General features: G+C 37.1%; 1 protein-coding gene across 3 annotated transcripts in view; it reads right to left on the minus strand.

Moving 5' to 3' along the window:
* Window positions 1–18873, minus strand: part of LOC105837291 (zwei Ig domain protein zig-8) — a 296303-nt gene that overhangs the window by 229442 nt on the left and 47988 nt on the right. Inside the window, exon 1 of one of the 3 annotated variants that reach the window (XM_036285011.1) lies at window positions 14554–14777. The exons of the other annotated variants lie outside the window; for them this stretch is intronic. The gene's annotated coding sequence lies outside the window, so the exon portion shown is untranslated. Of the gene's footprint in view, window positions 1–14553; window positions 14778–18873 lie in introns of those variants that run through there. 3 annotated transcript variants of the gene reach the window in all.

Consider the following 18873-nt stretch of genomic DNA (forward strand, 5'->3'; position numbering starts at 1 on the left):
AGGGATTTATAAACCTCGTGAGATAAAAAGAAAAGTACTTTGTGTAATAACTACAAATAATAATAATAATAATAATAAAACTAAATGCAATAATTGTGTGATTTTATGTACTAAATAAGTTCATAGAAACTTACAATTTATATTTAAATCAGAGTTATTTCATTCGCTATTAAGATAAAAAAATTATCCGCTAAATGTGTACATGAGCCTTTTTGAATCAATTAAACTGATTAAAATATATATTTCATAATTATTTACAATTTCACTATTTTGTCCGTTATTATATATTAAATATTTATTAAAATCAGTTGATCGTTACATGTCCTTTAATAGAAGGTGCAAACGACGTTGTCATCAACATTTTATAACCTGGACGTTCTACTTTCTTCAGATTCGCTGATACGTCCCAAAAAAGTGCATTACCTAACTGCACTTAACACAACGAACAATAGTTCCCGTGTTCGCAGTACACGTGAGCCGAGAACCATTGTCCCGGTGCCAAGTACAGGTGCGACAATGGTCTTTCGTTTTTGCGCGTACGATCGTACGCGCGCGCATCTCCCGGCTACCGCGACTCGACGAGACTCAATTGACTTAGCCGACGCGATGACGACGTGGATTGCCGGCTCGCTATCGTTTTCGTCGACGCTTAAAGAGCCGGGGAAGAGCTGTTCACTCGCTCGTTCAATAGGAAATGGGGCAGGTCTGAAACGCCGCTTATATACGATCATGATTACCGTGTACTCGTCCAGAGTTGTTGCGGGCTGGTTTAGCACGTTAACTGTCGGTGGAAGCTACATGCAATTCGCTTGTTTCCGTTTAATGCGCCTTGAGATGCAACGCCCGGTGCCACACAAAGCCCACTGCGAGCATCACGGTCGCGGTTGTACACATCCACATATCACGTGTACCGAGCGACGAAAGATCATTTATTCTCGTGAAAAGATGATGCACTGAAGATTTATTTCCGCGCACCATCGCGAACATTTATTATTTCATATGATAAAAGAAAGTACAAGTGCATATACAAGGTATAAATATATAGAACAATGTAAAACGGCATACAACAACTCGCGGGTCCGTATGTTTTTACGGTATAAATTTTTTTTACTATTTCAGATTGTGTAATAACAAGTTGCTTATGCAATAATGTTATTTTTCGATCAAGTTAGCTATATAATACGAAAACTTGTGGCAAACAACAAAGTAATTAAAACGTTCAGAAAACATTTTCAGAAATCATAGTTGAGAGAATTAATCAAATACATTTGTCCATTATTCCATTACTGTTCTGTCAAAACATCTAATAAATTAATGGTATACAAAATAATATTTTATATGAATATATAAAAACAACTGAACAAGAAGAAACTTCATAAATACGTTCTTCATGTGTTTGTCGATATAATTATATATACATTTAGGTTTTGTTAGTATAAAATCGTATGAAAATCTTATAACAAAGTATATCGATTACATACTCATCAAGCATTTAAGTGCGGGACATTAAAGGATTACGAACATGATTCTTCTCAATCGGCTTTGTGAGACTCAAGCTTTCAAGGTATGGCTATCCGATCCGCTTATATTCTCCTCCCACCTGAATTGCATCTAATTGCTAGGTTGTGTGGTTTAGATTTGGCTTAATTATTACTTTAAAAAATTGATCACAAATTAGTATAAAATATATAGAATTTCATCTTTGATTTATTTCCGTACCTTATAGTTAATGTCAGAATATTTTATTTTGTTAAAAAAAAAATCTGACGATTGACCTTCTACGAGCAATTTTGGGACAATTTCCATGCCGGATATTAATTCCAAGTATTCGTTGAAATAAAACTTGCTTAGAAATTTGATGCTGTTTTCATATGAGAAGGAGCTATCGCAGGGTAGGGTATCGCAGAGTAGCGGAAGAATTTGCCGAGTAAAGGAAAAAACGCTCGAAGAGCTTCAGGTTCCTTGAGACTTTAGAGAGCTCGGAACGCGATGCTCTCGTACGACACAGGCGGGAAAAATAGGATAATGCACAGCGAAGTTCCGGAGGAATAAAAAGACAGGTAAAAATCGTGCCTCTTTCGAAGATGGAGAAGCGAAAGAAACTTTCAGCGCGTCGATAGCCGGCAGATAAGGACGGAACAACGAAATTTATAGCGTGGCAAGATAGCAACACCCACGAATCCGTGGCGTATGATGCCGTTCAGGAAGACGGAGAGTCGGCCAGGACCAGGACGACCCTGTTTACGAAAACATTACGCATTCTTTCCCCGCCGGCAAGAAACACGTGAACTCACCCTCGATATCCGAGATTTATCGCCTCGGCCATATTTCGCTCGTGTTTCTGATTATTATTGCCTGTGAAATTATGGATGCGGACGCGTTGATGTATCTGCCGCGATTGACTGGAGACGGACTGCGCGTAAGATTCAAGATCGCGGACCGATTCCAATGCTTGCGGATACTGTCAGAGTGGTCGCTGCTTTCGAATACGTCGTCGCTGCGATCTATCGCGAACACGTAGCGCAAAGTGCAACGAGCTGTCTGAATGCTCGGCCAGCTGGAATATAAAGCAGCCCGCCGTTGCCACCGTGCCGCTGTAAATGGCGACGGTTATTGCTACTTTCCTGTTATCAAGCCGATTTGTTTCGGCATGCTGCTTTAGGCCAGAGGGGAACGAAATTTTCTAGCGTGCTACGCGATCGACGATTACGCCATGCGAACTATATTTCGCGTGTGGACGTGATAGATAACATCGCATCTAGAATTGGAATGCGGCGATGATCGCTGCTTGTCATCTTTTGACAAATAAAGAATAAAATTCGAATATCCCTTGTATGCAAGAGAAATTTATTGGATTTCCGGAACGATTTCCTTGTCACCATGTAAATTTATTAATTTCCGAATATTTATGATATATCAATATGCAAAAAATATAATTGTATTTTATAGATTTTTTTATTAAATTAAAATTATCGATCTTGAATACATTTTGCTCTTGTGTATGTGTGTGTGAGTGTGAGTGTGAGAGAGAGAAAAAAGAGAAAGGGCACTGAAGACGAATTATTCATCTCATTTAGTATGGGAGTATCAGATATTCAATATCCTGTCTTCTGGTTCGTCTAATGAACGGTAGTCCTTAATCGATATTATTTGCGATATCAAATTTCACATAAATTTGGATCGCATCGCAGCTGGCCGCAGTAGGAAACGTTCTCTGGGAATATTCGTTATCATTATCAGATCGCGCCGTGATATTTTACGATTTCTACCGCGCGGAGCGTGGTACGTCGTATTTATCGGTTACAATATGAATTGTAAAACACATTGCCTCGACCAACGATCGGCCATTGCTAACGCCAGCCGTTAGTGGCATTGTTACGATCCGTTTCGGCGTACCCGGGCGCTCGCGAAAATTTTTGGACGGCGAAAAATTTATCGGGCTACTTCTCGTGCGCAACGTCGTGAAAAGATTCACAGGTGTAAACGCGTGTACTAAACCATAGATGCGGAGAATATCGGGAAACGTATTACACTTTTGTGCCGGGAGTGTCTGAGCTGGTCTTGCGCAATGGTGTACACCGAAGCGGAACTTATCCGCGATCGATCGCGCCGTTGAAACTAGAGTTTAAACTATAACGGGTTACATTGGTGACAAAAATTGAATATCAAATAATAACCGACGCTTACATCGCTGTATAGAATCTCCAATGACGTTAAAGCATCAAACGGATTTTGCAATGATAATAGTGTGCAATGATGCATTATAGTTTACAGAGCTCTGTATAGATTATGCATAACTTATTCGCACTATTGAATCGAATATATTATCGAACTACAGCTCTAATTCTATCACGGAATATTTTTGAAATGAAAATAATACGTAACAAAACGATATTTATGTTACAGAGCTAAATAAATTTCGAAAAAGATTTATTAATTTCTCACGAAAATTAAATTAAACCGAGTGTGAATTATCAACAATCATCAGGTTGCATCATTGAAATTGTATCTCATAGTTTCAATTTTCGGATACAAAAATTTTTCAGAAATATTTATGTTTAATAAATCAAACTGAACAGATATACCAACTTTAGTATATTATTATAATATTATTACAATAGCCTCTATCAGATTATAAATTTTATCGAATAAATTTGTACCGCTGTTTTAGAATTACCGTTGCGAATGCAAAATATGTTACTTTGACACAGACTCTCTTGTGGACCCATATGGTGTCAAATTGTTTTCTGTGTTACTTGAACAAGAGGATACATATTCACAGCTGCAATGCCATTTGCAAATTCATGTACGATTCGCCTATAAAGAAGACGTAAATCGTAAGCAATACTAGGACGATATAAAATTGCACTACCACGAAAAGAGAGCCGTTAAAGAAGAATGATGTAGCATACAAAATTGTAAATACAATTTGCTTAATATCGATTGATAATATTTTGATATTTATGAGCGAAAAACGTGGGCAAAAGTTTCTTTATGCAAAAAAAAAACATTTTTAGTATAATGTTCGTTAGAGATTATTTTGCTTTTATATTATATTTTTCCTCTCTTTCTTAATGTTATATCTATATTGAAACATTTTTTATAAAAGCTTATACTTTTAATTAAGAATATCATAAAAGACGATGATGTTTGAAAATGCTCGAGCACACTGAGTATTGTCACCTTGCTTCTTAGCAGAAATTCTCTCTGATTATTAAGAAAAATGATCTGTGAATGATAAAATAAAATAATAAAATAATACTCAAATCGATGTTAAACTTGTGTGTTTGGAAATTCAAAAAACTTATTATATTTATCTACAAACAAAATGTTCATATAATTATTCTCATTGTGTGATTAATTTAATTTTAACGACAATCATTTATCTTTAAAATTCGCTAGATTTTCATTTCTTTATAAAATTAAAATCAAAATTTAAAATAATTAAAAAAAAATAACTTCAACAATTACATACAAATACATTCTTTTATCTGTTAATATTTCTATAAATTAATAAAGTTTTAATAATTCGCTAAAGCTTCAGATAATCATAAAATTTCAGATTTCAGATTAATTTCAGGTAATCATAAAAATTACTGAGGCATATAAAAAAATTCTATTACAAACCGTAGAAAAAAAATCCCCAACATGCGAAACGATTATTCCACAGAACAGCCCTCGTACGTATAAACCTACCTACATATCTACATGCGGTACTTTGTACGCGTCGTGACTCGAACGGCCGTTAGCCGTCATCTGTTAAGAACACGTAAAGGAGCCGCAGGAACAAGCGATTTATCACCGCAGTCATTCGTAACGAGGCTGGCCGATATGCTAATAGAATGATAAGTTAAGAGAATGTACCGACCACGTCCGACCTCCCCCGCTCCGTCCTCTCTTTAACCCGTCGAAAGAGATACGCGTGGCGGACGGTAATCCGCCAATGTCCAAGCAATGTGTATACCGTGTGCATAGATAATTTATACACGTGAGCGCACATACCCACATACGTGAGCGCGCGCGCGCCGCGATCGTGCACGGGAACCGGTAATGGCATCAATCACTTGTTACAACCAATCAACCGTACGTTTCGTTATCCCGAACCGATGCGACGCGATGCATTCCCGCCCATTTCCAGTAAATCGCATTTAATACGCGCTATATGCGCCTGCCGTGCCGCTCGAGATTGCGCCGACAGGAAATTACATCGCGGCGTTTCTCGCGTTCGCTCGCCCAAGAAAGGGATGCGGCGGCGGCGGCAGCGGATCCTATACCCGCACACGAGCTTTTCTCCCTCTCTCCGACTCTCATCAGTTCGAGCCGTCATTTCCGCACGCGGGGCTGCCTTGCGCCGACATGCGAACTGTGTCGCTGTCGCCTGTTTCCCTCCCGACAAACGGGACAAATTTTTGCCACTACGCACCCGGCACGAATTTCGGTTCACCATTGTGTTTTTCCATGGTGACACGCCGACCACGTCCGAGCAGGTGAATTTTCGCTCGCCGGAGCGTGTCACGTTTTCCCCTTTGGCCGCGTAATTTCTAGATCAACAAAGAATGATTGTCCGATGTCCGTAAAGGCGATCGGCAAACATCCATGAAGCAATTTAACGAAAAGCACTTTCCGATTACGAACACGACGTCGCGTGTAAACGTGTGCGTGTTGCACATCATATGTGTACACAAATCAAATGTACATAAATCTTCGATTCCGTCGCGGATTTATTCCCTTGAGGTCGGATCAAACTTTTTTCTATTAACTTTCATAAAGGTTTCGCGGAGCTGGGCGACCGTTTGCACCGACATGTATGATCATTAGCGTTCCTCGATGGCCATTCATTCCGATGACCTTTCACTTATGTTGGTTTCCGTTCGTCGTATCTACTTCGGTATATGTATGTACGGTACGTAGAGACAAGAACAACGGCAAGAAATGACAACGGGGAAAAGAACACCGCGGAGTCTCCTCGAGACGGGGAATATAATGGAAAGATAAAGAAACGCGATGTTTCTTCCTCCGCGAAGCCGGGTAAAAAGAGTGCGACGGAATGGAAAATATGGTCGGACGGGTGCAAGAGAGGAAGAAACGTTAATATCACCGGTCGGAGAGTTCCTGGTATTTGTATCGCTTACAATTTACATTGAACACCCGCTATAAAGAACGCTTGTTCTCTTCGCCGGAGCATTCCGACGTGATTAAAAAGTCGGGACTCCCCTTCCGCACCGGCTGGTATCTCTCACACAATGGTAGACTCTGAATAATTCAATAAACGTGCGTTAATTCGCGCATATATATATTGTATATATATATGTACGCCGCGACACAATCGCCACGATTCGCTCTCTCATGTGTGCACGAATCCCCGAAAGAGACCCGGGAACTTTAAATTGTTAATTCACATTGATCAACTTGGAAAGATTTATAGAACGCTTCGGGAAGCATACGGACAAATAAAATATATTCGAGTAAATTTTGTTGTATGTTCATGTTACGTATTTTGTATAAATAAACGTTAATATTGCTAGTGTTGATTTAAAATACTCGCGTTGACATCAACATTGAAATCACGCATTACAAATCTAATTTCTATATAGTATATTATTATATAAATTAATTAAAAAGTGTGTAAATAAGAGAGAGAAAGAGAGAAACTCTTGTAATTATTATCATACAATTTTACAAGAGTATAATATTTCAATCAGATAACAAAAAGTATCATTAATGTACGTTCGTAAATATTTATATTGCAAGCATTATAGCAGATGTGCAAATATATGCGACATAAGATAAATAATCCACTGTATAGGACACATTAAATATGATTGTTTTTGCCATCAATAGTCTTCTGTTTTTAAACAAGATTTTCAGAGAGCTTGCGATAAACATAAAAATCTCTGCATTCGATTACGTTGTCTTTAAACTTGTTTTAATAATTTCAGCGCTGTTTCTAACTTGTTCCTTACAATTATCCGTACATTACCAAAGGTTTTCTTGATATTTACATGTCTACAAAGAGTGTCGATAAAAGACGTGCTGATTAACAAACAAATGTTGTTGGTTATAATGCGAAAGAATGTTATCGGGCTTCGCCAAACGTGAAACATGAATAATTATAAGTAATCATTCATAAGCAATTACAATCCATCCCATTCAATCGGATATCAAATTTGTTTCAATTAATTTATATTCACGCAGGCGAATTCCGGTGCGGGGGCGAGCTCTCGGTGATTAACTGGCGTTACAAGTGATGCGCGTTGATTCGCGAACAATGAATCATTTATGTCAAGCTATAGGGACGACCGTACCGTCGAAACATGGAGATTTGAATATGTTAATACCGGAGAAGAGCGCTGCTTGGCTGCAAATTATATCGTCGTCGTCGTCGTCGTCGTCGTCGTCGTCGTCGTCGCTCCGAGACGTCACGCGAACCGATGACGTCGACGTCCTCGTTTATGTCGACAGTCTTAACGTCACAGATTCAACCGAAATGTCAGCTATAATATAATATCCATTCACCACTCGTAATGACTTGTACGGTACAGCGCGAGCGACTCCGCTGTAACGGTCGTTTGACTGATTCACATTCGCGTGTCGTTCTGCGTGGAATTCCACACGAAATGAGTTTCCACAAATTCACGATTGTTCCGTGTTAACTCACGCACATCGACTCGTTAATAGCTGACATGACTGAAATTACTGGAACTCTTAATTGTTAATTGTATCTCATTATACGATTTCGATTTATCTCACTCATGCCGCGGCACACAAATTAATGCTTAACTTGATTCGACTACATTCATTTTCGAGTGCGCTTGATCCATTTTCAAATGGTAAAAACTGAAGTAATTGTGGAAAAACCAAGTAATCGATGTAGTTTTTATAAAGCAATAGTAATCTAAAACTGCGATTTATTTACGCGCTTATCGTTATTACTTACATCTTGATTAATACGTTCTTATTGAGCAAATTTGAAATTTGAAACACTTTAACGCTTTAATTATCATGTCATTCATATATGGGTGGCGCAAAAATTTCCGCAAAAACGTTTATTTCAGACAGTTTTATTTACTCGATAAAATATACTATTCAAGTAAGTATTTAATTTAAGATATTAAAGAAAAACAATATAAATTATGTTAAAACAAAAAAAGTGTCAAAATAATATATTAGATTTATTATTATTCAATATTGAAATCAACTTGGAGTCAAAGTGAATAAATTACAACTTGGGCCAAAAGTGAATAAAAACAACTTTAAAATATACATTCCAAATTAAAAAAATAAAATATATTTTTATATTTCTTGCTTAACAAATTAAGTATTAAAAATTAATTTTATAACTCAAACAAAAAACTTAATCTACTCTATCAGTACGTAATTTTATATAAAGAAAGCCCAACACATAAGGATATAGTTTCATAGGCAATAAAATTTTTATGGCCAATCGTTATAGGGCAGCGAATCATCGCACAACGTCGTGTATGCGAACATAAAGGTATAGGTGTTAACGCAGAATATATTCGCGTTAACACCTATACCTTAACTAGTAGAAAGTTTTGATGCCGCATTCGCGGAAAACACGACGCCGGACATCGTTTTAATATCTCTACGGTGTGCATAATTACTTGTAATATTCGTCGTTCAACCGGTTCACGCATTCAGTTTCTAAATTTGGAGTGGAACAAATTGCGACAAAGTTCGCGATTACCGGACATTAATTCGCGCACAATCGTATGCTATAGCGTCACAAATTTGCTGCGAAACTGCATAAAACTTTTAATTGTTAATCGTGTCCTATTCCTATCTCATGAGAACTTCATATAGACGGGGCATGCTATAATTCGAGATACGTCCATTATTTTGAACTTACTTGTTAGATACTATTAATATTAATATTTAAGTTTTGGCAGCGTTCTGCGTCAAATACAATAAATTTGATTTTTTTTTAAATTTTATAAAAATATATTTAATATTGCGTGCATAAATATAAAATCCTGTGTAAAATACAATAATCATATAGACTTTTGAATATTAAAGAATATTAAACTGTAAGCGGCTTTTACACATAGAGTTATGAATGCTCAGTATTAGACAACGATATTAAAATTTTTATAAGCTTGTGCTACTTCTGCAAATAATTATTTTATATGATAAAATATTTGAAAGTATATTAGAGTTTTGTTTTACCTTTTATTTTTTTCAGTCAACAAAGAGTACTTTTTTTTAATTAACTCTTTACAAAATAAAATGTTAAAGTTCATAAAATATGCAAACAATTTTTTGAGATTATTTAAAAACAAACATTGTATGTTTAGAAAATCACATAATTGACACAATATGCAAAAAAAGATACAAAAATATCCAATTTTATTGAGTTTATATAAGTTCTCATCTTTTTCTTTCTTTTTTATCTTTATAAAGATCTTTGTAAGAATTCTTTTATAAAGATATTTATTTCTCTTTTATGACACTAATACCATGCTTTCTCCTTTGTAATTTTGTACCTCTAATATAATTTACTTTCTCTACCAGTTTTTGTTTCTACTTTTATGTCAATATTCTATTTTGATTTCCACAGAAGCTTTAAGAAATTATAATAAATAATATTTTCAATTTGTCACGTTGCTTACGCTATTAAATTTTTCCTTTGATCATTCTACACTTGATACTGGAAGATCCTTTTGTGGTTATTCAGAGCTCTACGTTGAAACAAATTTATATGAGACTCAGCCCGTGTTAATTCATATACAATAGCTCATTACATGAGAACAGAGTGGCGGATACTACATAAAATGATGCAACTTCAAATTATTAATTGTTAAATTACCATAAATTTTGACTTTTTCAACCTCATAAGAAACTCGATATATTTAATATATTTATATAGAAAAAAAATTTTATACAGATATAAAATTTCATGTTATTATTAAAACGTAAAATTATAAAAAAGAATCATTCAATAACTATTTTCATTTTACACGCACACACACACGCGCGCGCACAACTATATTTTGTCAAATTATCGGCAGGAGAATAAGAAAAAGAAAATTTTATTTATAATGTAGAATTTATAATTATATTTTATTTATAACAGATTATAATTGGAAATAATACCTTTCTTTCTTTTTCCTCATATTTGAGAAGCTTATTGCAAGATTATTATCAAACATTTCGATTATAATACAGAAAATAATATCGATTGATTAAAAATCAATCAATTGCAAAATCAATCAATTGCACACACACAAAATTCGACATTTTATTCCACTTTATACTTGTACTTTATACAAAAAATTAAGTATAATTTTTAATTTATATTTTATCAGAATTAGAATTTTAAGCGACCTTATAAATTGATCTGATTAATAATCCTCCACCTGAGTTTAACATTCGGAGCACGGCTTCGAATTTAATCAAAACATACTAAACGTCGATAGTAGAAAGTCACAAAAATTTCTTAGCATTCGCGCGGTGCGACGGCCAGAAATTTTTCTGCGCGATGTGAGATAGAAATCAAACCTGCGTTAATACCGCTTCGCGTGTTACACCGAGCCGATCCTGAAGAATAAAACGAGACCTCAATCGAATAAGTGACCGCGTTTTTCAATGACCGTTCGACGAATCGACGAGATATATCCGTCGTCGATGGCCCCGACACCCACGAACCGTCGATCAAATATTCAATCTACTACATCAGGTCGTTTAGCATGACTTTCACGACTAATACGCCAATTAAGAGAGGCTACTATCCGCGGCGATATGTAAAATCGTTTTTATTCAGTAACATTCGAGTCGCCAATCAATTATGTTAATTCGCTCTGTGTATATGTGTATGTGCATCTCTTTTCCTTTTGTCATAAAAATAAATCTTCATTTCACATTGTAAAAATAGAGACATCTTGAAAATTAACATAATGTAAAAGTTAAAGCTTGTTCGCATTTCAGAATGTTCATAACATAACGATGTGTAAAAAAAATGAAAACTTCTATACATATATAATACAAAATGTAACACAAAATATTGAACGTGTAAATTTTATAACGTACGTTCATAAAAGATAATCGGTACCGCTGTGGGGACGCGATTGTAAATTGTAAATTTGTAGTTGTAAATAAACCATGTAAATTATCTTGCTCAAACAAGCACGAAGCATATAATGGCTTTTTATAATTTTAATAATAATTACGCTTGTTACATATAGTCCAACGTAAAATTTCAATGTAGAACGTACAATTATTGCATAAAATATTCATGTTTAACTTGCAATTTTGGCACAAGGAAGCCGTTTCCGCTGTATTACGCATATATGCGGGCGGGAATCGCAGGAAAGAGAGAAGTGAGATTACAGTGTCACAAAAGAGATCCGCGTTTATTTTCCAGCCGATAGAAATGATTATTTAATTACCCGCGACGTGTGCGATTGTACATCGGGAAATAATGGGTATTTCGTGATTTGTTTGTCCGCGGCGTTACGGAGCAAAATTGGGGGAGGCCGAGTTTTATTAACGAGCGGCGATACGCGATCCGAACGACCTCGAGATACATCATCTCTCTCGTCGGCCATGGTTGTTGTCGTTTATCAAACTGTAAACTGTGTAGAGGATTTCATGATGGAAAGTCGCGTATTAAGAGAAAATACCGTATGCCGGATGAATGGTGATCAATACCCCGGGCGCGGGGGTGGCGTAGGGAGGATCGGGGTGGGAGATGGGGGGGGGACAATTGCGAAAATTGATTGACAGATCGACGGGACGGACGCATTTGTTTAATTTATCGGCTGCGGCATTTTGAAAGCGGATCATTATCGCGATTTGTTCGCCGCAAATTATTCACGGATTACCCCCGTCGGGGGACGCGCGCGCGCACGTGTCACCCCCTTTTTTTTATTATCGGCGACAGATAGTAAACGCCGACGATTGCAAAACGACGTGACGTTCACGCAGCAGCAGCCAGCGGACAGCCGAACGTTAATTTGTTCGCTTGTTAATTCGATCAGGTTTTGAGGAAGCGATAGAGCGAATAATCGAAAGTAATGCCATTTGCAAGTGTAATTTATTACTCTGGCAATGAATAATCGCTCGCGCATAATGCTCTTTCGCGTTTCACATCGCCGCGATGATATCGCGCACATTCGTATGTATTATTATACACAATGGCGGGATAATCAATCGCTGATTAAATTTTATGTGCCACACGAGTCAAACTAAATTCAAAAGGAAATTGTTAGTTGTTCGGCAATATATATTCGTTATGCCGATTCCGATGGAAACAGACAAACTTTTAAGCCGTTTGTTCACGAAATTATGTATCGCTAGTATAAATTTGCTAATGGGTAAATTTGTTTGTAATTAATTTATAATTCCGCCGCGAATTTCATTTCAATGTCAATAACCTTAAAATATGATAAATTATCGGGACCAATCGAGAGGATTAAAAGATTAGGTAATTAATTGATCACGTGCGATCATTCAAAGAATAAAATTAATGCGTGGCGAGCTGAGCATTAAAACGCAATGTAGAGCGAAACGCTGCAAAACCATAAAAGCGGAAATAATATCGTAACGCACGCGGAAATAAAATATATTTTTACCGATTTCGTGAATATTAATACATATTACGGATTAAAGTTGAATTTATCATTTGCCGTGTTGTATTTTTTTTTTTATAACTTGGTTTCGCAGCTTCAGCACCTCTGCCATGGTTGCGTATGTATAGGTATCTTATTGATCACGCGATATGCAGGTCATGCCGAAACGAATCGCCACGTCATAACGATGTGCGTAATACATCGTTGCGGAAATATTGCGATGCGAAAAGAGAGAGAAAAAGATAGAGAGAGAGAGAGATTAAAATTTCCACGTGTTTCATAAAATGAGAATTTTTTTAAATGTGTTTCGCATTCTCCGTAATAATTGCGCAAACATTCATAGCGAATCGTAGCTCCTCTCTTTCATCGACGAATTGCGGCTCGAAATATTGCATGTCGCATCACGATTACTATTTATACACGTATAATATTATTGACTATTAATTATATATACCGCACAAAAAACTGTATCAAATCAACAATGTTATTCTTATGTAAAATTCTTTTTTAAAGAATTTAATAATCTTAAACGGATAATAATTTACTTACATATAAAGAAATTTGTTGAAAATTATCAAATTCTTTAAAGAAGATTTTACAATCTTGCGTATATACGAGAATAATATTGTTGATTTGAAACTAATGTTTCTTCTGTGTAAGTACAATTAAATATAATTACAAATTATTTTAGATCATACAAAACAAAAGGAATTAATTTTATTTTAATTATATAATAAAATCAAATAGTCTCCGTTTATTTTCTAAGCTTTAAAATAATTTTTAAGTAAAAATAAGTATTCATGGTTGTTGTAATGTGATATTTCTATCTTGACACATATATTTGCGTGGACAGGAAAAAGGAAATTTTTGTTTTGAGAATATCTTTACTTTTGAAATATTAAGTACTGCAATGACATCACACAGCGTTAAACGGATAGCAAGAATATTAATATGGCTGCTTATATATGAAACAATGGTAATCTTGCTTAAGTGCAATTTAATCTTAAATTTCAGGAAAATTTTACATGTTTATTTCAACGCTTCTTATAATTCAAGAATACAATATAACAGTTTTGATAATAGTATTAAATTGATATTATTTTATATTCGATATATTTTCCCTCTTAACTTATGAGAATAAATTTTTCTTGATAAAATTATACAAAATTCTACAGATAATTAGTATGTCCGTTTAACGCTATGCATAATAGTCTCATTTCGATACTTAACATGTCAAAAATATATTTCTAAAAACAAGAATTTTGCCTTTTTTTTTTCCCGCGCGGATTAAAAATTCCCTTCCGTTTTAAATAACGTAGGATTTCACTTATTATTTTGACTGGCAGTAATACATCGAGGACGAGCGAGACACGTGATAGAAATGGGCAAATGGAAAAGACGTCGGAACCGTCCGTTAAATGAAAAACGGACGATTCATCACGCGAATATGACTGAATTTACTCACAAGTCGATTCCTCCTCCGTCTCCTCTTACTCCTCCTCCTCCTGCTCCGCCGGCCGTCCGTTCCGTTTCTCCGAAATATTTACTCGTTGCAGGCTGAGTCACTGTTTTCTCTCTCGTTTCCCGTTTCCAGGACGCGAATCGATCACGACTGACTGCACCACCTCGCGTCGGCGATTCCAGGCGCAAAACGCACGGCAGACGTATGAACCGCGAAATACCGCGAACGACACACACGCATCATTGCCCGCCGACGTGCGACTCCGCTACCGAACTGCGTAACGCGGCGACAACTTCAGAGCGGTACGCGGGCGAAACCGTGGTAGCCTCGCGCGCGATCGACCCATGCAATCGAAATGCTCGGGATTCCTTGGCATTTCGGCATTTCTAACGGCGGCGGCGGCGGTGGCCGATTGATATCGCGTATACGGATCGACGCCACTCGACAGCCAGCCCGCTTCCAGCGTTCAATCGACCGCGACGGGAACAACAATACGCGGATCGCGTTTGCCCTAATTACGTGCGCCGCGAGCTAATCGCGCTCTCGACACTCGACACCTCGCGATTTTCGGTAACGCCATTCCACGCCACGCTCCGTCGACCAACCGTCGACGCTGGCACGCGAAGGTGTATATTTCGCACGGAACGCCGGGGGAACAAGACTGTTGACGAGACTACGCAGCTCGCGTGAATTCGCGGAACGGACGTACGCCGCGAGGGGGGCTACGGGGTCACCTTCGACACACGTCGCGACGGTCATCGCGCCACGGGACCTCTTCGACACTCCCGAAATATCCGAAACATACCGGGAAGATCGGGGGAGATTGGTATACCGACGATCCGTCCGTTAAACTCGCGGAACGAAGCCACTCCGCTCCGTGGCGAGAGACCGACTACGCGGGAAGCGGAAGCGACTGCGTGAATCAAAACAGAGAAGTGACTGCTGAGTCAAAACAACCCACTTGATCGAGGTCGATAATGTAGAGTCGTTCGTTTATCCTTGTTCGTAAAAATATTCGCTACAAGTTATGTAGCTTATTACGTACAAGTGAATGGTATCCCACAGTTCGGAATGGATTGAGGAATAAGACTATATTTGTTGGGTTACGATTAAAAGAAGTTATTTGAAATTTGTAAAGCTGATCACACTTTACGTCCGACTGAACGGTACGTGATTGGTCAAAATCTTACTGTTACGTTTTACGCAAAATGTGTGCGGCCCTAATGATCAGAAATCTGTAATGAAAGCGTTTAGACAAATAAAATTGATGAAACAAATAACTTTTTTCACAGCTTTTAATCGTAATTTGACGAATATAACCTTATTCCTCAATCTATCCCGAATTGTGGGATACCATTCATTTGTACGTATAAGCTACATAACTTGTATTTTAAAGCGAATATTTTTATGAACAAGAATAAACGAATGACTCTATATTTATCGACCTCGATCAAGTTTGACGAGCAATTTGGCATCTTCTTAAATGTTTGGATATATTAATCAAATATTTAATTGAAATTATTTTACTAGAGCTTGATTATTATCATCAAACTTTTTCATCAATGTATACATATTGAATAGAAAATATCAAATTTTAAAAACTGAAAGTTTAAACGTTTATTATGCATTTTTTTATTCTATTTTATTTTTAATCGACAACAATTTTTGCAAATATACACAAAGATATCCTTGTTTTGAAAACATTTTTATTTTTGAAATATAATATTAAATACTGTAAGCGAAATTACAATAAAAGAGTTTTGTACAGTTTTGTCAAGAAAAATATTCACACGAGCTAAGATAACAAAAATTTTGAACGGAAAATAACAATATCAATCTAATGCTATTTTCATCAAAACAATTATTATGTATATTATGCTCTTTTATTAAGGACTATTAATATTGAGAAATTAGAATATTACATTTCACTGAAATTTAATATGTTAAATAATGTCTTTAAAGAAATTTAAATTACACGTAAGGAAAATTATCATTGTTAAATTCTTCACGTAAGCAAGCTATGTCCGTCTAATATTACATAATCCCATTTCAGTATTTAACATTCTGAAAATAAGGATATTCTCAAAAACAAGAGTATTCCATTTCTTCCGTATATAATTTAATTACTTTCTTTATTATCCGATTAATGTAATTTACATTGCTCGTGCCATCCACGTGAAAGAGATTGCAATAAAAAGAAACGTAAACAGTACGCAAATAATTCATGTAGACGAAATCTTGAGATTTACGGCAGAGCTCTGGCCTTTTCGACTAGACGCGCAGTGTGAACTTAGTCGCCGGTGTGAAACTTGCGCCGAGTAGTGACATTGTCGGCAGCGGCGGCGGCGGCGACGTTGCGACGCGGATCGCTCCGCAATTGTTTTGCGTCGTGAGAGAAGCGGAGGTCTCGCGCGCGTACAAGGTGTTCGAAAGCATCAAACAGAGCGACCGGTCGTCGCGTCCGGGTCGTCGCGTCCGGGACGTTTTGAATTAGTCGAGAGGACACGACGGTAAAATTAGCCAACTCTCCCTGCGAAATCGAGGTTATGGCGCCACCGCTCCGAAGTTTGTCGTCGCGTAATTCGGATCTTCCGTCGTCGTACGCTCGACGGGACGTTAGCGCGGGTGGGCGAGAGGGGGGGGGGGAGGAGAGAAAGGACGTAGGGTCGACGTCGTTTACATCGGATCGATAAAGCGAACGGCGCATCTCGCGATGTTTACTCGCCCTCGAGCGAGCGGCGGGGGGGAGGGGGGAGAGAAGTGCGTGCACGATTACGTGACGGGCGATTATCGCGTTTGCGCTAATTGGCGCGAAGACTCGCGCGGTTAAACCGCGCTTCCCCGACCGGGTTGATAGCCGCGCGCGCGCGGCTGAGTGTCTGAAGTGAAGCGGATCGATCGACGACGAGAGCCAGCAACCTGATGCGAGGATAGATCGATTGGCGACGGCGACGATGGCGGCGGCGGCGACGACGGCGGCGGCATCGACCGGTAAGTAATTATCCGCTTATTACGGTATTTGAACGATCAATCGGCTGTCACTTTGCGACAATTTCACGGCGACGCCATGTTTGTGTGAAAAAAAGAACATTCACGGCAGCGCCACTCAGTCATATTATAGATTCGGCATTGCGTCTCTCCCCATTTCGATGAACCGAATTCCGAGCTGTAACGAGTCCTGCTGATCACAGCTTTTTGAAAGATGAGCACTTGAATGGCCCGACTCGTTCCGTCGACGTACGGAACGGCCTTTCCTCATTTTTTTTTTTTTTTTCGACGACACGCGATACCTGCTGAAATCCATTTTATAGACGACCCATAAGTCGCGTCAGATTTCAGAATAATACGAACATAATTCTGTTCATACAGCGCGATACGTATATTTTGTGCGAAATGCATATTTTACAGTTCTCGTGTGCATTCTGAGATTCTTCGAATTTCGCGCTATACGGTACAACCGTGTAAATCGAATTCTATCCTGAATCCCGATGCGAATTGCATATCGTCTAGAGCGAGCTTAGCGTGACCGAGTTTCGATTAATATAATTGGCAATTATCTCAACCTGCAGAATTGCGTACACGACAACATTTCGAACTACGTAATCCTTTACATCTAGTCTAATTTTTCTTTTGATATTTCGAACAAGAGAAAATAATTCTATATTAACAAAATTGCACAGTTGTTGTTTGATAAATTAATCGCTGATTGATTTTGGTCGAAGTCGCCCTTTTAATGCACAAGCTTTGTTATAACAATGTCCCATGAGGCTGTCAATCATTCTTTTTAACTTATATATATAAAATTGAATAGAATATTAATACAAGAAAAGATACATTCTATTTTATATAAAAAGTGCTTCCTAAACCTTGTTGATATGAATAAAATTTTCATGTTTTAATTTATTCCTAAATAGATTAAATTTTTTATTTTTGATTAGAGAACGGCTCTTTAAATATTAAAGAAGACATGATTAAAAACGAGATTTAAAATAAAGACTTAATAAAGATTTAATAATAAATAAATGCCTAAAGATATCTCATGAAAATGAACTTTAAAGGGATTCTGAAACAAATTATTGATCTTTTTTTTATTACATTTTTATTGAATTTTTGAATTGGCTTTACAACAGAGAGGAGATCAGAAAGAGAATTCCAAATTCTTTTAAGCAATTAAAGTACATACAAAAAATTTTACAATGAAAACACTTTTTAAACACATTAATATATATTTTTAGAATTTAAAACATTTTTTTGTTATTAGCATGAAATTACCCTTTGCTCTTTTTATTTATGTATGTAATTTAATTGTGTAAAAGAATTTGG

The sequence above is a fragment of the Monomorium pharaonis genome, chromosome 3 (assembly GCF_013373865.1).
Source record: "Monomorium pharaonis isolate MP-MQ-018 chromosome 3, ASM1337386v2, whole genome shotgun sequence".
Classification (NCBI taxonomy): Eukaryota; Metazoa; Arthropoda; class Insecta; order Hymenoptera; family Formicidae; genus Monomorium; species Monomorium pharaonis.